The following is a 27,668-nucleotide window of genomic DNA, read 5'->3' as shown; positions in this document are numbered from 1 at the left end:
TCCGATAAACAATGCCCCGAAGTATTACTTGATAAGACTGATTTTGAACTAATCCTGTTATTGATAAATTAAATATCAGAGGTATGAAGATGAATCAAGTCCAAAGTTATTTGGTGATGCAGAAATTTTATTTACCAAAAAGAATAGGAAGAAAGTAAACTTCTGAGTGCTTAAAATGGGCCAAGAAATATGTGCTAAGTGCTTCGCACGTGCCAAGTGGCTGGAAATCATGAAAATAAAAATTGTGGACTGTCGGTCTGCAGCAGATACTGCTGGTCCCCTGCCCACGTTCCTTGGGTCTTCTCACTTCAGTTTGCTCCTGCACAAATACCCTCTGCCTGTGTCTGCATCTCTTTACTCAGGAGACTTTGAAGACTTGGAAGGCCGCCGTGCCTGCACCCTGCAGACCTCCGGTGCCAGGGACTTAACACCTCTACCCTAGAGAGCAGTCTAAAGCAATGGCTGAATGGAGCTGCTATGTTCCTAAATGCCCTGCTTGCTTACCCCGCAGGCAAGGTGTGGGTTTTACACCGTTTTTCAAAATTTCCCAGCGGTGTTAAGATCTGGTTACCAGTAGCAGTGGCTGCCTTGATAGTGCTTCCCGCACTGGCTCCCTCACCTTCCTTGCGCTCCTTCCCCACTTCCCTGCTTGCGTTTCCTGCACCTGCCAAGCAAACTACTTGCACTCAAGTCCTTCCCTCATCTCAGGATCCGCTTCTAGGGGGACCCAAACTAAGACTGACGACCAGAAACAGATCGATCTCACTGTGCAAGTACATCTTCAAGTAAGTTACAGTTTGGTCCTTCACCAACCCACTTACCTATGCCCTCATGCCCTTTGCCCAAGATTAGGAACAAACTGGGCAGGTGTCTTCCATATGCAATCAAGAAAGTGATACCCACTTAGAAAATAAAAATAAATACGGAGGTGAAACTTAACACCCATATTGGGAGGAAAAAAGATGAGAGGAAATGTTTTCACAAGCGAAGATAGTATAGGACGGAGGAACGGAAGGAAGAGGATTAGCCCTTTGATTACCATGTTCCCTATTCTCGGGAGAATTTTGAACATAAAAACTTGGACAAGCATATTTCAGCAGAGTAGACACGAGTTAAGGGTTCGTTCTGCTGAACACTGGTTCTGAGTCTAAAAGCAAAACTGCGGCAGAGACACGGAACCTGTACCCACACAGTGGATGGAACACAGTAGGAGCTCAGCATCTGCCTTGGGAGTTCAAGATTTGCAGATACTAACAACTATATATAAATAAATACACAACAAGGTCCTCCTGTATAGCACAGGGAACTATATTCAATACCTTGCAGTCACCTATAATGAAAAAGAATATGAAAACGAATATATGTATGTTCCTATATGACTGAATTATTATGCTGCACACCAGAAATTGGCACAACATTGTAAACTGACTATACTTCAATTAAAAAAAAACAGTACCTGTAAATATATAGTGAGAACCAAGATGGACTGGGCAGGCCTTAAAGGCTAAGAAAGAGGAAATTAACCCTCTATAACTAGCTGAAGACTCTAGGAAGAAAAATGTAAAAGTCATCCCATTTCAGCTCATCAAGTTAGGAAGGAAACCTGCTTGCTCAAAAGCTCCACTGTGACATAAATGACATAAAAAGGGGTAGACATTCTCCAGAAGAAAGAAAGGGAAACTTTCATCAACTCCATTATGTTTTCAGTATAAACTCCAAGCCAAAGGCAAACTTAAAATATTATCTTCAGAATCACGAATCAGAATAATTAATTACTATAGTAATATCTTGGTTCTTATGTGTGACAGTAAAAATTACACTTTCTCAAAGGTCTGTTTTCACATCTCTGAATCACTCATGAACACACTACCGGTTACAGGCATGCTGTTTTTATCTGGCTTGACCATTACAAAGCCCCTCATATTAACAGGCATGATCCTAGGTACGAATATTCTGACGGAGACAAAAAAGGTTTAAATTATGACTGATCCTAGTCTTCTTAGTCACCTCCACTTATAAAGAATTTGGTCTTTTCTGCTCATTCTCTTTCCCTTTCTTCTTCTCTACCGTCTTGGTAAACTCAGTCCCCAGGATTTTGCTCTGAATTTGGACAATAGGCATAGTGATGCCTGACTGGAGGACAGAGGATGCTTCAAAAAACATTACACACATGGTCTGGGGCTTGGTAAGGCAGGAAGTAAGGGGAGAGAATGCAATATTCAGGGATACTATGGTTTGTGAAAATTGAGAGAGGAAAGGGGACTGTATAAAGTGTTGCTGTTGAATTACAGAGCTGTGATTAGAACATAAATCACTCACATACTTGTCTGGAATCATAAGCTTAAAGTGGAGTGGAGCATCGTCTGGAATGTTAAGCTAAGCTGCCTCTCCTACCCCTTTTCCATCCTGAAGCTATATACCATGATGTTGAAGGGTCCTCAGAGCACTAGAAAGACAATTTTGAAATAATTTATTAGAAAACCAAACCACTAAAGAGGCATTAAGCTCTCATCTTTCCATCAACCACACTCTCCTGTCTCTGAAAGGCAGATGTTTAGAGTGAAAATGTGCATATTCTATCCAGGAAAAAGTGGGAATTTTATGTCAGCTTTCTGTGCATCATTAGGTTGCTGGAAATCATGGAAACCTGAATTGCATATGCAACCATTTCATGCACTGAGACCTCTTGTAGAAAGAAGGCAGCAATCTGATCAGTCAGCTCAAATCATCCTCAACATTAACAAGGTGGCTGTAGAGTCATTTGAAGAAATGACTTTCTGCTCCTGTTAGCAGACTGATTATACTCTAGCTTCTGTTCCAGAAGTACATCACCAAACTAGGCTCCCAAAATGTATATTAAAATGATACTGTTTCTTTGCCAGTGTTTATATTCAAGTCAAAGTTTTTTTTTTTTAAAGAACAGGAGTACAAAAAAACGTGAAGCCGTGGCAGTTTGCACCCCTCCAGCAAAAGCAATCTTCAAGGCAAATATTTATTGTTTGAGTTGTTGAACATAGACGTGTGGCCAGAAGTTTAATGTCCATGCAATCTGTTTCCAGTGCATTAGCCATCACATTACAAATCAACAAACAAGGTTCTTTCTTATTTAAAATGTGTCCCACATGCTCAGAATCAATCTTGATCAACAGACTGTGGTATAATTTGGCAGTTCAGAGATGAGAAGATTATGGACACATTTCAATTAAAAAATAAATTCAGAGAAGACAACTCACATGCATGATGTATCTAAAAATGCTTCTGAAAGACATTTAGGAATCTGCCACGTCAACTCTGAACAAAGTTCTTGGTCTACTTTGTCAGACGATATAATGTAGATGAATTATTTATGAAAAAGCTACAGGCAACCTTCCATTTTTTTATACAACAAATTCCTGAGATATATTCAAAAGTTGAATGTGAAAAATAAAACGGTCTGTGTGAACCCTAGCTCCACCAACTACTAGATAAGAGAACTTAAATTATTTAACATCGGTGGGGGGAGGTTATAGCTCAGTGGTAGAGCACATACTTAGCATGTATGAGGTGCTGGGTTCAATCCCCAGGTAAATCTCTCAACGCTCTAAGCAGAGAAATAATTGGAAATCTATTCAGAGCAATTTGAATTGATGTTTCTTCCAACTCAGGGCCAGAAAGAAGCATCAAAACTGTTTGGATGACTCTCGTCAAAGAGTTATACTCAGTAAATAGAACGGATCTGTTGCAAATAGATTCCAAGAAAGCTACTAATAGGGCTCCCTGCTGGCTGAGCAAGATTACTGAAACAAAATAAAGCAAGGTGGAAGGTATTATTGCCTACTTAAGTTGTCTGGCATAAAAATTAATGTGGTAGCTGCGCTTCAGTGGAAAAATAAACAGATCATGCTTAAAATATCACGAGAGGCAAAGTACCTCATCTCCCTCCCAGTCTATCATGACAGGTGTACAGCAGGCATAAGTGGGACAAAGATCGGAGAAGGATTTATGATTTGACCTCCCAGAGAACCTTCAAAGTGCAGGGTCTCATTTCACACACAGCCCAAGGAACAGTATATTGTATCTTTCATTTTTATATCATTTTATGTACTTTATTCCCATTGAAAGCATTTACTGATTACCTATTATGTGCAAGGAGCTGTGGAAAACAGAAAATTGTGTAAGACATGGTCCTTGTCACCCAAAAAACCTACATTACATTAAAGGGACACAAGGCACAGACTATTATTTCACTGAACATATAAGATGTCATCAGCTGGAGTTAAATTAAAATAAAAATTCTATAGGAAAAAAGAAAATCAATAAATGCACATAGAGTTTTTAATGTAAGCCCCAACTTCAGAAACATGAACATTTGAAAGAAATGAATACCTATATATATATAATATATGCAATTAAGTATATAGGTATCTACACTGAGAGGAAGCATAGGACAAAAGTCAAAGATGGTTTCTGAAATAACTGGATGCTACAGGAGCACAAAGGAAAGAGGTTTCACTACTGGGTCAGAGCGAGATCCAAATGATGTTAACATTTCAGCTGGGCTTTAAAAAAACATGGAAAGTCTATAAAGGAAATGATGGGTTAAAAAAAAAAAAGCATTCCAGACAAATAGAAATAGTGGGTGAGAAATGCATTCCAGGCAGATGAAATAGCACGTACAGAGGAAAAATTACTTTGCACAGAGGAGCAGAGCCATAAATTCAGATTGACTGAAGGAGGTTAATACTGGGACCCAGATGTAAGGGGTTTTAAATGCTAAATAAAGTATTGTAAACAACCGCCCTGTCAGAAACCGGGAAGTTTTAAGAGCTGAGAAGGTGCATGGTTTAGGAAGCAGCCCACAGTGAACTGGAGGGAGGCTGGGCTGCAGAGAGAGCAGGAAGGAATCTTCCTTAATACTCCAGGCAAGACATACCAAACCAGACCAGGGGGGTGAAGAGGTGGGTTGAAGAGAGATGGATGTGTCTCTCCCTTTACAGTGCTCTGACTTACATGCGCATAACTGATACATGCTAATGCGACATCAAAAGAATAAGAACTATTACTTATATTTTAAAGAGGAAGAAGCCAAGAGAGAAAATTTGTGACTTGACTTTTTAACTTAATATCTAGTATTAAAAGATCAACTGAATCATATTTAAAATTTTAAGAGTTTATTTGAGCAAAAGTCTATTGGAATCAGGCATTATCAAACCTTCAGTGGTCAAGAGCCCTCTGCCAAGAAGAACCAGGGAAAGACTTACACAGAGGAAGTGCAGAAGCAAAGCAAAGAAGTTATTGCTTGTCTATAGTGTAAAGCCCAGTTGGCTCTCTGTGATTGGTTGTTTAGCGTTTTGATTTTGGCACCTTGAGGCATTGACAGGCTTAGGTTTTGCTTTGCTTACTTAGGCCACGGTATGAGAGCCTTCTCAGTCTAAGGGCCTCCTTGTTTACTTAATTTAACACCAGGCAGTGACAGAATCAGCCCCAGAAAACAGTTCTTCTGCCCCTGAGCGCAGATCTGTTGTTCTCTTCACAGCTTATCACTAACTTTCACAGGCTTCTGGTCAGAAATTAAAGAATGAATGCTTTAAGATGAATTGGATGTTACAACTTGAATGATAAAACCACTAAGAGAATAAAGTACACAGCGCGTCACCAAACGAAGATGGCGCCAGTGACTCAGGAGTTCAACTTCACACAACTGTTGACGGTTTCCACGGCTAGGACGGTTTGTGAAGGCGTTACCTCCGTGCCCAGCCTGCAGCTCTGTAATCAGAAAACTCAGACAGATGGCTGGGCGACTGCATGGGATGAGAGGTGAATCAAAATCCTGGCTGCTTCAGTAGCAAGACAAGAGTTCAGGGTGATCAGCTAGTTACACACTCCTATTTCTAAGGATAAAATATTCCTGAAAGAGATTGGACATACACACGTCATCAAAAGAAATTTCATTTAATGATACTGGACCACTCAAAATAGACTAAATGCCCCAAGCATCACTTACATGATGAACATTGGGTCTCAATTTTCAAAGAATTTCTTAGATACTTGGTAGAGTTCAAAAATAATGGTTTTGGGGACAATTCTATCAGAGTCCCCTTGCGTGAACCATAGTTCAGATTATAAATCAGGTGGAATAGAGTCAGGTTTGGAAATGTGTGGCAATTAGATTTGGAAAACATTGCTCCAAGGGACACCAAGACCAACCGATAGTTTACACTGAATCCATGAGACGAGACTAGTGGTTTTCCTCTACATGCCATATCTTACATCTTCAAATACATTCCAAGCTATACTCTTTTGCAAGCAACTGATTTTTATCTTTCAAAATAACTATATTAATATTGATACTAAGCGCATATAAGAACCATGCATTCTTTTGAGTCCTGCATCTTTTAAGATGGTCCATGTTACTAGTGTGTTTAAGCAATTTTTTTTTGCTGAGTATAATAAGAAGGTTGGGAAGGAGGAGCAATTCTGATCACAAGTGGGATTTGTCAATCATGAAAATTATTCTTAATTAGTAAATACTTCTACATACATGCACATATACACGTACGCTTTCATGTATATGCACACTACAAAGTTCATCTGTGGTTTCAAGATTATTCTATTTGTAGCCACTCAGTTTGTGATGATATTTTATTGGTTTGGGGCAACCTCTGTTTATATAATGTCCCCCAAAAGTGTTTTGTGCAATAAAGAAGAGAACATGAATATCTCATTTTTGCCAACTTCTTTGCAGGATGGACCTGATAATTACTGCATTAGTGATGGATCTACCCTACTGTTCTAGTCAAAGACCTTGGTGGGTTCATGATTATTCCAATGAACAAAACACAAATGTTTCATGGGAATTTTGTATACATTCTTAAAAAAAGTCATCACGGGATGTCCTAGAAAAAAATATTCTAAAGCAAGTCTCCACAAACTTCTTCCATAAAAAGCCAGATGGTAAATAGTTTAGGGTTTGTGGGTCATATAGTATATTGTATATCTCAATGACTCAGCTCTGCCATAATAGCATGAAAACAGCCACAGACAATAGGTACATGAACAAGCACACTTGTGTTCCAATAAAATTTTACTTACAAAAACAGGAAATTACCAGCACCTATTAGAATGGCCAAAATCCAAAACACTGGCAACATTAACTTTTGGCAAGAGATGTGGAGCAGTAACAATTCTCATTTATTGTTGGTGGGAATGCAAAACAGTAGCTAGTTTGGAAGACAGTTTGTTGGTTTATTACAAAAGGGAACACACTATTACCATGTATTCCAGCAATGATGCTCCTTGGTATTTACTCAAGGGAGCTGACAACTTACATCCACACAAAAGCCTGCTCATAGATATTTATAGCAGCTTTATGTATAACTGCCCCAAATTCAAAGCAATCAAGATGTCCATCTATAGGTGAATCGCTAAACAAACTGTGGCACATCCATACAATGGAATATTACTCAGCAATTAAAAGAAATGAGCTACCAAGTCATGACAAGACATGAGGAACCTTAAACACATATTGCTAAATGAAAGAAGCCAAAATGAAAAGGCTACATACTGTATGATTCCAACTGTATGGTGCTCTGGAAAATAGAAAATAAAAAGATCCATACTTGCCAAGGGTTGGTGGGGGTGTGGGATGATAAATGAGTGGAGTACAGGGGACTTTTAGGGCAGTGAAACTAACTATTCTGTGTGATATGCAATGGTGGATACATGACATTACCTATTTCGCAAAACTCATAGAATATACAACACAAAGACTGAACCTTAATGTAAACTATGGACTTCAGTTAATAAAAATGTGTCAATATGGGTTAATCAATTTTAACAAATGTACTATACCAATGCAAGATGTTAATAATAGGGCTTTAACTATGGGTGGGGTGAGAGTGTATAGGAATGCTCTACTTTCTGTTCAATTCTTCAGTAAACCTACAACTGCTCTAATAAAACAAAACAAAGCAAAAATAAGCAATGAGCCAGATTTGGCCTGTGGGTTATAGATGGCTGACCTCTGTTTTAGAGAATGAAGCCATCATCAGAGGATAGTTGGAATTCATAAACTTATCTTTGTGAATATTACTAACTTCATAGAAATGCATTCAATATAGTTCTCAGAGTTCTGTTTGGAAAAGCTGTGTTCTTGTAATAGCACTCCGGCCGATTACATTAGGATTTTCATATTCTTGTTTCCATAGCAAAAAGTTACCCAGCATAATCAATGAAACAGAACCCACCCACTTTTCATACAGGCCAGCGGTTAAGACTCTCCTTGCTCTGGCACCAAGGGGACCTCCCACAACCCACAGAGCCCCTGTGCCGGCAACCTAAGACACCTTATATCAGCGTAAACAGTGCTCCAGATACAGGTGTCTTCAGGTTACAGCTTCACCCAGGCTGCTCAGAAATTCCCCATGGGATTGCATACTTTATTGCCCTCTTAAGTTGTCTGGTATTTTACACTTCAAAAAGCTTTATCTTCTAGAGTCTTCATGCGTTATGTTATCTGAGGCATGGGAAAGAACCCTAGCATTTGTTTTAGAGAGTGTTATAAACTCAGTCTTCCTCCATCATCTCCGTGGCTACTTTATGGTAGCAACGTCTATTGTATTTTTAAGATACTAATCAAATTCATTTTAGTTAAAACAGTAACTTGTATTCTCAGTAACAATATTATAAATAAACTGTTTTGCACTTAATGTTAACAGTATAAATATATATATTCAACAGTGTTATTATTATTTTAAACATTGGTTTTTGTGTTTTAAAATGCAGCAATAAAATTTACTTCAACATCAAACACCAATGCAACTATGACTTTTTGTTTTCTTATAATTTGCCATAAATCATAAATAATTTAACACCTATAAAAGCACAACCATCTTTCTTGGAAAAAGTTGGCTTTTTATTCCCATAATTTTTGCGAGAGTTGTCAAGAGTCAAGACAGAATTTTAACTAACTTGGTACCCATCTGCTGCTAAGTGATCAGGACTTATTTTCTGGGAACCATAAAATGCTGATTTCTGCCCCCTTTTTTGTTATTTTCAACAAAGAACACTCACTAACAATGGGGAAGCTGCTGAATTCAACCATTTCTTGTAAGGATCAGATCGATTAGCTTCTGAGGGTAGGATGGCTGAACTGGAAAGAAAGACTTGACTTCTCAGTATCTGTACACATAAGCTACTTGCCACTCATAAAAGACTAATTAACAACTTTCTTTCCTGACCATGTCTGTTACTAGTCCAACAGCTGTTTTGGAAATAGATACATATGTATATTGTGGGGAAGGTAGAATAGAAAAGACAGAACCCAGAAAAATCTCTTTTAAATAGATGCAGCAGAATCTGAATTACGAATTGAGTTATTTGTCACGTGATCTAGTCTTGAGAAAGCAGAAATAACCTTTAGAGCAGTAATACAGACATCTACTACCAGCTCTTTACCATACCTGATGCTATAACAGAAGCCAATACGTAAACAAAACAAGGTCAAATACATTAACAAAGACCCAGTGCCATATAACTGCAGTTTGTTCCAATCTTTCTCTCTCTTTCTCCTTTTTTTTGTTTTTCAGTCTCCAATTTTATGTGTAGGAGGAAGGCAGGAGGGAATCAAAGCTTGCAAGCCGAATTCTGCCTTGTTATTTTGCTAATTTAATGTTCAGCATCTGGTCCACCTGCTGCTGTGTGTGCGCTACAGTGATCTGACACTGATCACGGAATGCTGATTGAAAAATAACGAAGAGTTTGGATTGAAATTCTTTGCGGGTGAACTAACAACATTCAAGCTTATTGAGACGAGTCAATAATAAACGAGAGTTTTGGTTTTGAGATATTTTAACAGATGGCTGCTTTATCTCGTTTCATATATCCTTCATAAGCTCACAAACAGTGCTCATTTGCATTTTCTTTACCTCTTAAAAATAATTGCTGTGGTTTTTCACTTTTATTCCCTTATGCATTTAAGTTGAATTTTTTATGCTGAAATTCTAGTCTGGGCTTTTCCATGTTATAGTGGCAAGGTTAGAATAAGTTAGAGATAATTAAGTGTGGGTCAGAGGCGTATGTAATTCTCAACATATGCCTTGGAAACTCGAGTTGCTTTAGGAAAACACTCCATCCATTTCTTCAGCTGCAAAATGTGGGATTCTATATTTGCCAGAGTAAGAATCTGCTTATAAAAGACTAATTTTTCAAAGTTAGAGAAAGTTTTAGGTCATAAGGTGAGTTTTTCTAATAGTGACAGTGACTTTTTGTAATTGTAAACAGATATTTAAACAATTATGACAAAGTCACATCTCTGAGTGCTTATGGGGCAAAGTCATCCAATGGCTCAGTGCAATATATACACCATCCCTAAATCTTGGACTCTTTGGTGAGTGTCTTGGTGGCACATTACACCAATACAGAATTTATCCCAATTAGTTGATACTTCTTCTCCTCTTGTCTAGCCTAATTTACTTCTAGAAATACTTAACAGAATTTTTTTTCTCTCATGCCTTTAATCAAGGATAGCAAATGCTATAGGAGAGGAACAGAAGCCTTGATTTGTTGGGAAGTAACATACAGGCTTGTATCGTAGAGATATGGTCGATTAATTGCAATGTTCATAAAACTTCTCAAAACGATGAAAAGAAAATTGGCAGCAGGTCTGAAAATAAGCATAATTACCATCCTTAAAAATAAGCAAACAAGTTTACACACAAGCTAGTTTGATAATCCTGTAGCCCGTTCGTAATCAAACAACAAAATTTACCTGAAGTGCTCAGGGAACAGAGATTGTTCTTGTTACAGTCTCCAAATAAAACAAAAACAAGCCTGGTGTGGTGCACTGGTTACATTAATGGTCCCAAATAATGCTTCCCTACACCGCGGCCCCTAACTGTGGTCCTCTCTCACTCTGTCCCCGGCTGCACCACCTAACTTACTTTAGCCAGTGGGATACCTGCCAATATGCTGCAAGCAGAGACTGGAGAACACATATGTTTCTGGTGTCCTCCTGTGTGACTGGGCTGGTTCACTCTTGCACCCTCACCACCACCAAATGAACATCCCCAGCCAGGTGTGATGAACAGACATGGGAGGCGTACGGCCTAACGCAAAGCTGCCCAAACGGAAGCCATCGTAGCCAAGACAGCCCTCCACATTTCTGTGGGAACTGAGAACACAGAATCAGAAAACAGAAAAGATTTGTTTTTATCTTAAATTCCTCAGCCCAAGTAAAGGCATCTGTGGAAATTCAATGGGAGAAAGTTACCGGTTTTAAAGTTTGAAAATAAAGGTAAGATACCTTATTTCTAGTGGGTTTACAGCATGTAGTGAGAGTACAGGATATAAGCAAGGAGTGATAAGATTGCTAATGGCTACTTCTTAGTCCCCTGTTCTTGATGACAGTAACAACGACCATGTATCTTCTCACTCTATGTCAGACCCTCTGCTAAGTGCTTTCCAAACATTTTATTTAATGCTACAACCACCAGACGATTCAACAGCAAATACAATTAGGTGGCAGATCCAAGAGCCATTCCTGCCTCCTTTCTCCCACACTACTTTCCCCTGCTGCGACTGGGAAAGTGAAATATTCAGTCTTCTATATTACCTGGTAGTAAGAGATGGCTATGAGACAGTGTTCTGTCCAATCATATAGAAGAAGTTACTTCAGGAGATTTCTGGGAAGACTCTTGTTTTCTTGATTAAAAGAGATAGTCACGACTGACATGATGCTTCCTCCTTTCTTCCTGCCCTGAATGCTGATTTGATGCCCGGAGCTCTGGCAGTTATCTTGTCACTGTACGCAAAAGGACAAGAGGATTGCCAACCCTGATATTACTAACCAATCCCAGGAGCCGTCTACCTCCAGATTTCTCACCATGCAAGAGAAGATAAACCTCTACTTATTCAAGTCACTATTGGGCAAAAGTTTCACGATTTCAATTTGTAAACATTCCTGATAGAAACTTCAGATCCCATGTTTGTTTCTTTCTTTCTTTGTTTTTGGTTTTTGGTTTTTGGTTTTTTGGGGTTTTTTTGTCAGTTTTGTGGATTATTTTCTTTAATTCACTTCAAATAATGTTAAAGTCCAAGATAAATTCACACATTCAATTAAAATTTTATATATAATCTTTAAATTTAAAACATACCAGATAGATTTAAATTTTGCTATAATATTCAACAAATTGATACTAGTTTGTGCATAGATATCCAAGGAACTTCAAGCATTAAAGTAATCTCTTAATTTTGAACACTCATTCATTCTGAAATATATACAAAATATGCTAAGAGGTGTTCAATTACAAATAGAAACAAACAGATGCTATGATACCATAACTGAAAGACAGCCCTAAGTAAATACCCTATACTATTAAAAGTATAGATTAAAAATGTAAACAATTAAATAAAAAATTAAATATCCATGCAAAATACTCAATGCAGAAGATACACTTTCTATTTGTTCATTTGATTTTCACACACAGTATGTCTGGGAAGGCGCTTTGTATTTCTGCTTGTTATCAAATCCCAAACAAGCCCAGTATGGCCTCTCTCCCAGTACTCAGTATTGAAGTAAACCCACTGTATCAGTAATTTCTCCAAAACTTCCCAACACCAGTCGCATCCTAGTTTCCAAGTGCGTGTAAGGGGCTGGCTGTAAACTGAAATCAATTGCTGACTTTAGCGTTAACGATCACCAAGAGAAGCACCATTAGGAGATGCAATTACCAAAAGGTTTCCTTTTTATTTGGCCGTAAGGTAGAGTCCAAAAGAACAGAGACAAAAACAGACAGTAAAGTTCAAAATGACTTTTAGAGAGCATATTTCCTAGGGGCAGGCCTTGCATTCATCCCTTTACCCATGAAGACGCTATAATCCTCAAACTGATCCTAATTGAGAGAACTTTGGAACTATTAGAATGACTTACCGTAGCTTTTGAATTATGAAGACAATTGAAGTATATAACTTAACGGGCAGATTTTGGTATCACAGAAAGAGTTCAAGCTTTACAGCTAGATGGACATTTACTAGCTTACACACCTGGGGTGATTTACTCAGCATCTCTGAGTATCAGGGTCCCATCTGCAACTCACAAAGACGCTTTTTATGTTTTTACGTGCTTGATACAGACTATGGTATATGTTAAATGTTCGATAAATGGTTGCTATTTTTATTAACTTGATTATCATTTTGATACATTATCTTATTTTTAAGTGTTTTTTAGACAAATTTAGAAAAAAAAATCACAGTATGTTCAGCCAGTTTCACACTTAATCAGAATGACTTTCTGGCCACAAAATGAAATCTTTTACAACTTGAAATCTTTAAGAACGAGGCAAGAAAACTGTAGTGAGAGCGGCATTCACCATGAGGAGATCCTCGACTGAGCTGAGCAAACACTGGGTAAACTCCAAGTTCAAGGAAGACTGAGCGAAAATAAAATAAAACCACAGCAAGGGCTGTTTGCTCCATCTGCCTAAATTGAGAAGAAAGTGCCAATGGGGTGTCCTTTCAGCCTTCACTTTATTTGTTTAGTAAATGTGAGACTGGTCAAGGAGCACATGGTACATTTGGCAGTGTGGGTCACAAAATGCTAGCTATAAATAAAAAACAAGATCTTATACCCTCTTTATGGTCATTCTTCCCTCCAGACTATTCATTTAACAAGTATTTGAGCTCCTTCTGTTTGTCAGGCAGTGAGGATACAAAGGTTAATAAGATACAGCTCCTGCCCCGTGAGAGCTCCCAGCCTGGTTAGAACGAGAAACCTTTAAAATCTGACTTCCAGGGCAACCATGATGAGCAGCGATGGGAGCTGAGAATGAGAGCTGGAAATATAAGCTCTGCAGCCCAAGCCATTTATTCCAGGTTATAACGTGAAATCCGCCCCCACCCGCTGCCTCCCTGACACCGCTTCTCTATGGGAGCACCAAACGTGAGAGACTGGAGTGAGGCAGAGAAGATCACCCAGGCTTGGAGTGAGCTAAACTTATGAAACCAGCCTGAGAAAAACACAGAACTATGGATAATGTGTCCCATCAAGCCTGACTCAGAAATTCCCAACGTCCACTCTGCCAAGCAGTCTAGGTGGGCAGCCCGTGAGCCTAGCTCACACCCCCATTGGGTGACTTTATCCTAAGGAGAAACAGTAGCCACTGGCTCCTGGTAACAAATCAGGAAGCCTCTCTGGTTATTAAACTCCACCCTGCACACTTTGTCTATGGTCATTTCGCTTCCCCCTGCAACAGCTGAATGAACAGAGCTGGAAGAGTAATAATGAGATTGACATGCAAATAAGTAATTATAATGCAACACAATATGGAAGGACAGATTAGTGAGCGATGAATTCACTGCAGTCCTGGGCTCAGATGCTCACAGAAAACTCAGAAGACTTGTCACCTGGTGATACTTGGAGGAGGACAAAGAGATTTCATGATCCTCATGTGTGGAAGGTGTGAGCCAGGGAGAGAGCATGCATGCTAGGGGAAGAACAGGAAATGATTGATGTGCTCTGCGAAACATACACAATTTGACATAACTAGATGCACGTGCTCCCTGTACAGGAGGGATGGGGGCAGGGCATGGTAGGGGAAGGAGTGAGGAGAGCAATGACACAAAAAGAAAGTTAAATCCAGATTAAGTGTGGCCTTTTGTGCTGTGCCTAAGTGAAGATTCAGACAAGCCATGTGCCCATGCAGCTCAAATTTGCTCCCTAAAAGGGCATGTTTTAAATTTCCTATAGATTACATAAAGAAACATTTTTACATAAAAAGTGCATTATTTTCATTTTTTCTTGAAAACTCATATGTGTCTATAATCACATAGGTACGGTGCAGTGAGTGGCCCTCTTAAAGCCACAAGTGACCCATGTGGCCATGGACCCTGCCCAGCCCACATCATTCATTTTCTTTCCTGCCTAAGCCTGAAAGACGTGAGTTTTTCACTCCTGCGCTCAGCAATGGAAAGATAGCAAAAGTGTTTTACAGGAATATTGATAAGATCACATTCCTTATTTGTTCAAAACTGTGAGCAAAAAAAGAAGGGTTCACAGAAACTCTACTAATACCAGCCAGCATTTTAATAATTTCAAACTCTCTCACTGTTGCCTATGCAATTTTTAATAGTGTGTAAAACGGATCTCAGAAATACAACTATTTTACTACCAAGTCCTTCTTTTTCTCTCCTTTTGTAAAAGAATTTTCAAAACATGGAACCCATCCCCAGAAAGCCACAGAAGAGAAATTATTTTATTCTGCTGAACGCCTTAAATAATTCAAATCAAAACAAACTATGAACTTAATATCACTCATCTACAATGTTTTAATGCATATTAAATATCTAGCATTGCTCTGATTGGTTAAATAAAAGTTTATCCCAAGCCCTTCAGCCTATGTATTGTGTTTGTAAGTGACCTCAACACTTGGAGGTTTAGTTTTGCCCTCAAATCAGAGGAAAGTTGAGTTTAATAGTATCAGCATCCTTCATTGCAGTACACTGAATTAAAAAACAATGAACATTTTATCCTCGGGTAACTCTTAGAATCCAAAATTCTTAATGAAAGAGATTTACTAAAAGAAGTAGGAGTTTGGTTGGCTTAATTTAGCTTTTTTACTTATTAAGTTTACTAATCAGAGTTATTTAGACATTCTCCAAGATACATAGTTAAGATGCATATGTGTAAATCTTCTTGAGAAACTGAGTTGCAAAATCCTCTAAAGTAAAAAATGACCAAGCAAAAATATGAACGGATGCCACCACAACAAATGAGTGCAAGGGAAGAAAAAAATGATTGACAAAAAGACAGACCTCTACTACTGACTGAGCACCTCCTAATGTCAGGTACCACTTTGGGCTTTTTACATATTACATATTTAAACCTTACAACAAATCTATGAGACGTTAAGGTCCCCCTTTCGTAAGCGTAGAAGCGGAGGCTCAGAGAGGTTAAGTAATGTGAAGACGTCACAGCTGCAAGACGTACTCAGTTTTGAACCCAACATTTGTCTGATCGCAAAGGTATGCTTTTCTTTTATGTACATTAAAGTATAATTGACTTACAATGTTACATTAGTTTTTACATATTACAAAAGGTTCACTACGACAAGTCTAGTTACATCTGTCACCATACAAAGCTACTACAAGATTATTGACTCTGCTTCTTATACTGTACATTACATGCTCATGATTTATTTTATAACTAAAAGTTTGTAATTCTTAACCCCCTTCCCTTGTTTAGCCCCTCCTCCTCACCCCCCTCCTCTCTGGCAATCAGCAGTTTGTTTCCTGTATCTACGAGTCCATTTCTGTTTTGTCAAATTTGTTTATTTGTTTTGTTCGTTTAGATTCCACAAATAAGTAAAATTCTATGGTATTTGTCTTCCTTTGCCTGACTTAATTCACTTAGCATAATACCCTCTAGGTGCAACCATGTTGTCACAAATAGCAAGATTTCATTTTTTACATCTCAGTAATATTCTTTATCCAGTCATCTATGGATGGACACTGAGGTTGCTTTCATACCTTGACTGCTGTAAATAATGCTGCAGTGAACATTGGTCTGCATATATCTTCTCAAATTACTGTTTTCATTGTTTTCAGGTAAATACCCAGAAGTGGAATTGCTGGTTCACAATAGTAGTTCTACTTTTAATTTTTTTGAGAAATCTCTATAGTGTTTTTGCACCAATTTACATTCTTACCAACAGTGTACGAGGGCTCCCTTTTCTCCACATCCTTGCCAGCTCTTTTTACTACTTGTCTTCTACGTAACAGCCATTCTGGCAGGTGTGAGGTGATATCTCACTGTGGTTTTGATTTGCATTTCCCTGATGAGTATTGGTATTAATCAATGACAAAGGAGGCAGGAATATATAACGGGGGAAAGACAGCCTCTTTAGTAAGTGGTGTTGGGAAAGCTGGATAGCTACACCCACAAAAACTGAAACTAGACTACTTTCTTATACCACATACAAAAACAAATTCAAAATAAATTGAAGACTTAAATGTTAGACCTGAAACTATAAAATTCCTGAAAGGAAACATCAGGGGTACTGTCTTCGACATCAGTCTTAACAATATTTTTTTGGATCTATCTCAAAAGGCAAAGGGAACAAAAGCGAAAATAAACAAATATGACTACATCAAACTAAAAAGCTCTCGGACAGTGAAGGAGATGATCAATGAAACCAAAAGGCAACCTATTGAATGGGAGAAGATATTTGTAAATGATATGTCCAATAAAAGGTTAATATCCAAGATATATTTGAAAAGTTCATACAACTCAATATCAAAAGTAGTAATAATAATAATAATAATAATAATAATAATAATAATAATAATAATAATAATAATCTGATTAAAAACGGGCAAACAGGTTTTTCCAAAGAAGATATACAGATGGCCAAAGCTATGCTTTGAAGGGAAACTAAGCACTTAAAATGATAGGAGTTATACCGAGAATTGCCCAGTCCTCCTGAAGGACAACTGCCAATCTCAGCTGTGTGATGGATCTGAAGCTAGATGCACACATTGTGGAAGGGAAGTTTACAGGCCATTTTAAAGGAGATGAAATGTTAGGCACCTGAACAGGCACTGTGCCTGGCATTGGCGTGGATAAAAATGCACTATTCTGCTGCAAGGAGCAGCAATCAGTACACTCACAAGCTATCCATCCTGGCTAATACCCTGAATTGAATTGGGCACCAAAGGCCGCTGAAAAGAAATTCTTAAACCAGAGACCCTCTTTTATCTGTGTCTTTAATATTTCACTGGGTTTGAGGAAAGGCTGGCCAAATAACTCCACCAAAGTAGCATTAATTCCATCCAGATATTCTTCAGGCAAAGGAGCCAACAAGACTCAAGGGTAAGAATAATGAAGCCGCCAAATAAGATGGATGGAACAGCAGCATGAAGACACAGGATAAGTGACTGAGGAGCAGAAAGAGGGCCGGGCCACGGAGGCCAGAAAACCAAAGGCAGCTTTTCAGGACTAAGCTCTGAACAGGAAGATCAGGTCACATCAGAAAAACCCAAAGGAAGGCTTGGAAAGCTCAGATCTCTTCCTAACGGCTTCATCTTATTTACAGATTCACCCAGGTACACATCTACTTTGAAATTTTGCTATCTGCCTAGTATAAAAAACCAGAAAGGGCAGGAAATAATAGCCTCAAAAAAAAGAAAAGATAGGTAATAGCAGTTATCAGAATTTTAAGCAGAATCATTATTCTAATCGATGTCAACAACTCTGCTGTAAATGGGCTCATTTCCAGAATCTTGACACTTATCATCTGTCCAGGTTTCACAATTTCTCCCGGTTACAATAGCATTTGCAAGGGAATCTTATCTTCCTGCCTATACATTGTCTTAGATTTTAAACTCCTGGAGGCAATGATATGTTTTACACTTACTTTTATGTAACCAGCTGCACTTTCTTTTAAATAATAACTCGTTGCCTTTATAAAGCAGATTATATATTTCAGTAGAGTTTTTCCATTGTATCATTTTATTTGACTCCCATTGTCTTGTGGGGACGAGCAGAATGGCATTATCCCAGTTTTACAGTTAAATTTTGAAAAGAATAAATAATTTCTCAGGAACACACAACTATTAAGGGTTGAGGCAAGAACCTATGTCATCTGATCTAAGGGTAAATGAACCCAATTTTCAGATTTACTTCTTTTCCAAAATGAAAAAAAGCTGCAATTATTTGAATGCATTTGGATTCAATACTGGAAGTCTTCTCAGCCTAACTCATGGGTCAAAACCCATGAGCAAAATCTTCAGGACCTGCTGTTTAGCCCAGACACTGTTATAAAGGGCAGTGTAGCAAATTACTTAAGCAGTTGGCAGAAATGTGAGTCAGAGATTTCCTTCGAGGAAGAAATTAATTTTGATTAGGTGCATGTTGAAGTTTTAATGAATACAATGAATACAATGGCCTATTGAATAGCTTAACTATAAAGTAAAGCAAAGGTCATTGCTATGGACTGAATGTGTGTCCCCCAAATTCACGTTGAAACCTTAACCCCACCATGATGGTATTTGGAATATGGGGGTCTTTGGTAATTAGGAACTTGGTCATAAGGTAATTAGGGTTAGATTAGGTTGTGAAGGTGGGGCACTCATGATGGGATTAATGCCTCTGTACAAAGAAGATGAGATGGGAGATCTCTCTCTTAGGGCACACACCAAAGAAGGCCATGTGAGCACATACACATGAAGGGGGTCCTCCCCAGGAACCTGACTGTGCTAGCACCCTGACCTCGGGCTTCTGGACTCCAGTACTTTGAGAAAGAAATGTTTGTTGTTTTAGCCACCCAGTCTATGATTTTCTGTTGTAGCAGCCCACACATACTGAGACAGTCACACAAGTAAGCAGGTGTCATGCATGGACACAGTGTACAAGCCGCTTAGCATCAATTCCATACACCAGGTGGCCTCTGCTGTCATTTGAGATTGTGACCCTGCAACCCAAGTAATGATTTCTTCTTCATTCTTCTAAAAGGCACTGCACTGAGAATCCTGTTCCTAGTAAGTTACAGCTCCTAAAAATGACACCAAGTAAAGAACTTTTCAAAGCAAGGTTAAATATCTATCAACTGGATCAATAAAAAATTCTGTAAGTAATATTGGCTAGACAAGTCCATTAGATGATTGCCCCAGGATGCCATCCACTGATCAATGGGCTATTACATATTACTCTCCAAAATAAAAGCAGACACCTCAAAAAAAAAAAAAAAGACCACCTTGGAGACACTCTTAGCGAGATGTAATACCTAATACACTGCTCACATAGTGAGAACACTAATACATGTCTGAGGAAAAAAACATAAGAAGTATCTAAACATAACAAGCACAAGTTTCAAGACTCCAAAGGGATGGATGAGTCAAGTATTTTTTCTGTGAATTCTTTGGACCTGAACACGTACGTAAATGAGTAAAATGTATAAAGGAAATGCCAGAGCTAAGTTATTCAGCCAGGAATAAGGGGAGGTGAATATGAAGTCAGTACAAATTGCTGGGCCCTGCTGGGCAGAAAGAGAAGGGGGTAAATCCCATGTCTTCTCTTCCTTAGGGAGACTGTTTTCCCACTGGGCCAAAATCAGGTCATAATTACAGTATTCCATATTTATTCAAAAATTATTAACTGAACACTTATAGCATTCCAGGCACTGTCCTTGACGCAAAGAATAGAGAAGTGAGCAAGAGAGAGAAGGACCTTGATCTAATAGAACTTGTAGTCTGGGGAGAATATAGTTGACAGAAATGTAAACAAATAAACAAGAATGCTTCTAAGGATGACACATTTTGATGAAAGAAATAGAACAAGTTCATGCAACAGATAATAGCCTTGCCAGATGTACTCAGATAACCTGGTATTCACATTTACCTGTATTCTAAATTCCTTTCTTCTTCCACTCCCTGCAGCTGCCAGAGCTTAACCTTTTCTAATGACTGGAAGGCACCATAATCAGCTCCCCTGGGCCTATAATAACAGACATGTTGAAGATCACTCAACACTTTACACTTCACTGATTACATTCACATACACGGTCCCATTAAATCCTCACACCCTAGGAGAGAAGCAGAGTAGACATTTATTATTTGGGGGATATCCTGCCTCATTTACACCTTCCTAACCATACCCTTATTTCCTCTTGGGGAATTATCTGTCACCCATTGTTTGCAGTCTGGGTGAGATTATAAATTTAGGGGTCTGTCTGCCACTAGAACCCAAATAGACTTGATTATTTTGCACTGTCCTGGTACATCCAGCATTTGAACATAGAACCTGAACCCTGTCAAAGCTTTCTCGCAGAAATTTTAATATTTAGTGCAAAAGTAGAAGGAAAAAAGATGGTTGGATGCTATTTGTCCTGATAGTATGGCCTTAGACTGTCCCTATTATTGGATACTCCTGTAGTTCCTCCTTTCTTGTCTTCAGAAGAGGCTTTGTTCCAAGTCATTCTCCAACTTCTCCTTTGAATGCTGAATTCTAGGTAGATTTTCAATTAATGTCTTTTGCTTGAGTTACCCAAAGTTTCTGTTAATTGCAGCCAAAGTTCTCCAACTAATAAACTAGATCATTATGCTTATTTTACCAATGAGGACTGAGACTGAGAGGAGTTACCTGTCTAAAGTCATACCATTAAAGAGTATTGGACCTAGCATTTGAACCTACTTGCTCTTATCCCAAATGCGGTATTCATTCTGTCACATTTCAACCAATAAAACTTATCAGAAAGCTAAAGATTATAATTTGAAAACATGCATTTACCTCTTCGTCCCCCTCTTCCATCAAATAAAAAAGAAAGTAAAGAAAGTTTTTAAAAACAGAAACACAGATGGATTAAAAAATAAAGGATCAGTGGTAAAATTCTAGACACTGAAGAGCAGAAGGATGAATGGCACACACAAGAAAACTGAGTCCTAAACCAAGAGTGAGAAAGAGCAGATGCAACCTGATTTGGACGGAAAAATCCCTCAAAAGACACATATGTTGTTTGTGCAATTACTCCTAGAAGTGAATGTAAAAATAAAAGGCTAAAAACTGGAGAATAGGTATAAAATCTGCTTAGGAATGAATTAAATTGTAGATTCCTTCCAAACCTAACAAAAAAGTGAAAGTTCATATTATGTAAAGGTAAAACTGAGCCTCTGGATAGGTCAGAATAAAAGGCAGGAATAAGGAAAACCAAGGGATTGAGTAAAAGTTTTCAAGGAAACACTTGAGGGGAAGGGGTATAGCTCAGTGGTAGAGCATGTACTTAGGTCCTGAGTTCAACCCCTAGTTCCTCCACTAAAAATACAAATCAAACAAAAAAAGAACCATGAGTTCATGGAAACACTAAAATGCACAGCCACCTCCCCAACTCAGCTTCTGGAGTATTGGAAGCCATTACATCATCAAGACAGGAAACAGGAGGATTCTTCATTGAGTGACCCAACCAACCCAAGGAATAAGACCTACACTTTCCAATATGACATATTCCTCAATTAAATACCCCCAGTATATTACCCTACAATGAAGCCCACATTTAACCACACACACACACACACACACACACAGATCCTCCAATCAGTGTTTTAATGTTACACTCTTAAATGTGAACAGACAGGGAAAAATCATCAAACATCTGAGAAAAGTTTCAAATATAAAATATATAGACCAAAACACATAAATTGAAGAAGGACCATTGGAAGGGAACAGAACTATGTAGAGAAACAAACACTTTCAAAAACTATCGTTAGTATCCTCAAAGAGATAAAAACATACAGCATTCATGAAAAAAGAACAGAATGCTATTTTTTTTAAAAAGAGCAATCAAAGATCAAGGGAAAAAAACCCTTGAATACCAAAACTATGATAACAGAAGTGAAAGGCCCAATAAAAAATTGAACACTAATGTTGATGAAATATCCCACAGGTAGAAACTTGAGGGAAAAATATTTTTAAAATTAGAAAATAACTTCATGAAATCCAACATTCAAGCAGTAGAAATGGAGAAAGAACAGACAAGCAGAAGAGAGCAATATAAGCATAAAATAATTCAAGAAAACTTTCCAGAACTGAAAGATTTGAGTTTCAAATTGAAAGAGCCAATCAACTTTTGAGAAAAAAAAATTTTTTTTTAATCAAGTCACACTGAAATTTCACAATACTAGCGACGAAGAAAAGATACAAATAGCATACAGGGGGACAAAAACAGGTTACTTATTAACTTCATGTTTAAGATGGACTTCTCAAAATCAGCACTGGAAAGCAAGAAGAAACGCCTTCAAAATTTTAAGTGAAAATCATTTCCAACATTGAATTTTATTCCCAACTGAATTCTCAACTGTGGGTACATTGACAATATTTTCAGACATTCAAGATCTCCAAAAATATCTTACACACCATTTTTCAAAAAAATTACTAGAGGACATACTCCACCAAAATAAGAAAATCATAGGATCCAGAAAACATAGCAGCCAATCTAAGCGAGAGATGAAGGGAATCCCCTTGTCAAAGATGATAATGAAGAGAAAGTTCCATCTGAGAGTTGTACAGCTGAACAGATTGAAGCGGGTCAGAGAGGCTCTGAGAGCTACTATTCTTTCAAGAAGATGGACAGAATACCCCACATGTTTGAACTGATTGAAAGGAGACTTAGAAAAATGTAGGAGAATTGGTTAAATACATATAATATATATTAATTTTTAAAAGAACAATTAGCAATTAAAGAGAACAAGGAAGTTATGCAACAAAGGAATAATGGTTGGAATATTCTACCCAAAATAATTATTTAACTATGTTGGGTGAAAGAGAGGTTATATTTTTACGCATGCCTGTGATAGGAGGGGTGATGACAGAAAGGTAAACTTTCCTCCTCCTTAGTGAGAAGTGAATAGATACTGTTAAAATGGAAAAAAATCAATGAGTAGTACCATAACCCATAATTCAGAAATGTGGAGGTGCTTTCCATAAGAGGATGCTGAAAATAGTTGCCCTTGGAATGTAAGAAATGGGCAGAAGAAACTGGGTGCAGATATTCTTCCAAAAGCCCTGTAAACTTGTAGGACTTTACGAGTCTTTAAACTAGGTCTTGAAAAAAATTAAAATAATTTTAATAAAAAATAGAAATTAAACTAAAAACACACGAAGGAAGCCACACATCTAAACTTTCTTTCATAGGTCACGCTTGAGCTATTTAATCATTAAACCATACATGCTTATTTCAGCAAAAAAAAAAAAAATGCAGTGTGTGTGTGTGGTGTGTGTTTGTGTCTGTGTGTGTGTCTTTGTTGTGTGTGTAACTCTTATGGAAAATATTATCCTCTTGCAAGATTGTAGCTGGCAGAGGAGATTGCCTGAAAAGGTTAGAAAAATCACTTTGATTAGACTAGAAGAGAAGACAGTTTGTTAAGAAATCCCAAATCCACCCCAGACTAGTGAAACTAATTTCCAAAGACCCTGATGTAATTCTTTGTCCTCCTTCTTGGGCCCCATCCATCTTCTCTGCTTTGGCAGGCAAGAACCACTGTGGCATAAACCTTTCCCTAATTTAATAGATGCTGAGAGACAAAACTGACTGGAGAAGGTAGTTAGAACACCCCGGCAAACTGGATATTTACTTAACACTTGAATTTTTCCAATTAAAGAAAGGTTACAGTCCCCTTCACTAATGTGTCATTTAGAATCTCTGCACCTTCTTTGAAAGAGAGAACTTTCATCCTTACAGGGAGACAAGGTTTTCCAGAGTCTTAAAGCTTCATTTGAGTGGGCTAAAGTAAGGGTATTTCACCAGCATCTTCAGTTTTGAAAGTCTATGCTAGTGCCCATGGTATTGAAATGTTCAGCTAGGCAAAAATCACTTGGAGATGTACACACAGGAGGCACATCCCTCTATGCCCCAAATATACACACGGCCATACAGTACAAAACCTAATTAAGCTGCAGTGTGTAGCCACATTAACAGATGTTTTAGCTGTGCCATTTTGTTTCTTCACTAGTTTTCTATTCTCCTTGACAGTGACTCTCTGGGATGCTTTTTTTTTTTTTAAATGCAGGTCCTCAAGCCCCCAGGGATGTGGAGTCTTTGTTGTCTAGTGTTGAGTCTGTAAATCTGCATTTTTAACAAATCCCCCTCCATTCTCTGATGCCAACGCAATATTTATTACACACAGGTGTGTGGGATAAAATTTCAGTTCCTTATCACAGCAGATACAGTCCTCCTAATCCAGCCCCCGCCTACTTCTATTAGCTATACTTCTTACATCCCACAGTGAACGCTACTGCTCTGGTGGAATTCGCACATTTCCAGGCTATTTCATATGTGCCTACCGTATTTCACATTCCTGGAATACATGTCCCTAGCCAATATTTATAATTTAATTTTCTCATCATCCTTCTTATCTCCTGAGAATAGCAGGCTCTTGGGGTGGGGGCTGGGGTGTGCTCTTTCATTCCAACTCCTCACTCTAAACATACTTCATAGCATCTGCTAACCACATTATCTACTGCTTCCACCACAGGGAAACAAGAGTGGGCATGTGAGATCAACCAAATATTTTCCTTGGGTTTTTCAAACTGGAAATTTAAAAAAGAGATAGACCTTTGCTAGTGAAAGAGCTAAAAACAATGTAAAGGACAGGCGCTGTGTGACGACGTGTTCCTTGAAAATGGAGGAAGGCAAACAGCATAGAGTTAACATTCACAAAGGAGCAGAAATAGTTGATAAATGTGAATTGGTCAAAATATAATTTGGTACAGATAGTAATGACTATATATCTTAAGCTAAATATTCAGAAAGAACTATTACATGACTGAAGCTCACATGAGTATATTTTATGTAGAAAAAATGTATTTAATTCTAAGATTTACTTAGGACTCTAGCATTGCTCATAGTTTACTTCAGAACGCCAATAACATCTAATATGATAGCAAAAATCAATATATAGTTAAGATAAATAATTTCTTATAAATTGCCCTAGAATCATAGAAAATTATAACATTTTCTGTATCATAGATGCCTTTGAGAAATTGGTGAAAGTTAAAGATTCTCTGGGGCAAAAAAAAAAATGCACATTCACACAAATTTTGACAATTTCTAGAGAATCACAGATGCCCCTGAAGCCCATTCATGGACCTCTGAGACATTCTTGGGCTCAGTGAGGCTTGCTTTTGTTCTTTTTTCCACATCTGCTACACCAGCCTACCTGTGTACATAAAAACGGATAAAGTAAATTGGCATTTGTGAGAACTGACATATATTTAGTTTCCAGGTCAGAGGTGGTAGACAATAAAATAGATTAGAGAGTTCCAAGTGACAATTAAGAATCAAGCAAAACCTTAACATAATCAATAGTAAAAACATCTTTCTTCTCTCTAGTTTAGGTTTGATTTAGTTTTTGCTTTATTTGTTACTGTTGGTGGAAGTGTTGCTTGTTTTTCTTATGATTTCTTAGTATATTTGTTTTGTCTAGTATAAAATACAAATGCTTTTCTTATGATTTTCTTCAGATTTCCTTATGATAGTTGAAGCAAAATACAGGTACTTACTTGGTCTTCATATCTGTTGACTATGAAGATGGGGTAATCTTTCAACAGCAAATAGGTAATTCAAGATTGAATACAGTACAGATTTTACATATTGAATGGAGATTCTAAACTGTCTTTACAACCAGCATCTCACGAGATAATTTTTAGACTATTTCATAATCTGACATTTCACATGACAGTTTATATTGTTTCCAAATTATTACATGCCTATTAATCTTCTTTATCTTACTTACAGCAAATTACTTATGAGAGCAGGTTTCAGGCCTTCTATTTTCCAGGTGATTTTCACAAAGTATTTTAGTCAACGGTTGTGAGCTGCATGTGACAGAGACAATTCATACTGCCCTACGGGACAAAAAGGAAGGGGAATGTTACTGTCTTCAAAATCTGAGAAGGTTGATGATAATTCTTCCTTCTGACAGAGCAGGGTCCAGGGGTTCAAACAATGATGTCAAGGGCCAATCCCTTCTTATTTTGCACAGCATTTCTCTGTTCTGCCTTCATCATTTGATGGGTTCTTTCCATGTGGTGGATCTTAGCACCTCCAGGTTTACACTCCCCTTGAATTCTTCTTCCCAATTATACATTCTAGCACATTTCTGGAATTGACCACCATGTCCCCAACTTGACTAGTGGACAAATTTCTGAACCAGTCTGGACATAGGGATCAGTTCTCTACAAATGATAGGAGTTAAGAACTAAGAAGAGGTACTTGCCCAAGGGAAAAACCAAAGTGTTTCTATTAAAAGAATGGCAATTATCAGAAGAAAACTGGGCGCTGGACAGGAGAAAGCAACATACATTTACTGCATGGAGTTTATTAGCTTTAAGTACATAGCTAACACTCTTTGGCTGATACAGCAGCCTCTCTCGTTCAAGACTGAAGACAAAGAATCATTCTGTGTCTGTCTTAGGGTCCACTTGATCATAAGGCTTTGGCTGATACAGCAGCCTCTCTCGTTCAAGACTGAAGACAAAGAATCATTCTGTGTCTGTCTTAGGGTCCACTTGATCATAAGGCAGAAACACCCACTCAGTATAGTCCAAATAAAAGCTGGTTTTATTTCATCCTTAACCAGTCTCACTGTAAGAATTACAGCAGGCTCTCCAGAAATCTTGGAGGTTGTTTGGCACTACATATGTGTGTGAGTGTTGTGGTGGGGTGCTACAGGGTGGATGGAAAGGACATGTCTCTTATATTCTATGTGTCTTTGTGCATTTGTGTGTCTTTTTCACTCTAAATCAATTTGTTGCTTCGCTCATTTATTCCAGGTTTTCCGTGTAGCCTCTTACGGGCCTGAAGTTCCAGAAATAGAGAACTTAACACCAGAATGCACAGGGACTTCTAGCTCTGCTGCCCACAAATATCTCAGCTCTTTAGTCCAGATCTGAGGGACCAACAGAGCTCAGGGATACATTCCCAGTCCCCTTGGTAAGTTATCCAAAGTAGGAGTAGAAAGGGGGAAGGGGCTTGAGGATGAAGGCCACATAGTTCAAAGGAGTCCTCAATCTAGAGCTAGGGGCTGGGTAGGTCCCTTGAAAGTGGTTGTGGAGGCAAAGAGGAAATTACTGACATGTGTAATGCAATTTGATGCAAAATTTAACTCAGCATTTTACCTCAACTATAAAAGAATAACACAAGTGGAAA

The 27,668-nt window shown here is 38.1% G+C and overlaps 1 long non-coding RNA gene across 1 annotated transcript in view; it reads right to left on the bottom strand.

The window, feature by feature from the left end:
* Positions 1–10,580: 10,580 nt before the first annotated feature.
* Positions 10,581–27,668, bottom strand: part of LOC116285063 (uncharacterized) — a 73,739-nt gene continuing 56,651 nt past the window's right edge. The window contains exons 3-5 of the long non-coding RNA XR_012063130.1: positions 26,254–26,365; positions 11,591–11,779; positions 10,581–10,642 (exon numbers count right to left, since the gene is read on the bottom strand). This is a non-coding gene — a long non-coding RNA (uncharacterized lncRNA). The remainder of the gene's footprint in view (positions 10,643–11,590; positions 11,780–26,253; positions 26,366–27,668) is intronic.

Source organism: Vicugna pacos, chromosome 22 (assembly GCF_048564905.1).
Source record: "Vicugna pacos chromosome 22, VicPac4, whole genome shotgun sequence".
Taxonomy (NCBI): domain Eukaryota; kingdom Metazoa; phylum Chordata; class Mammalia; order Artiodactyla; family Camelidae; genus Vicugna; species Vicugna pacos.
The sequence above is the reverse complement of the archived record's forward strand: the minus strand, read 5'-3'. Positions and strand labels throughout refer to the sequence as shown.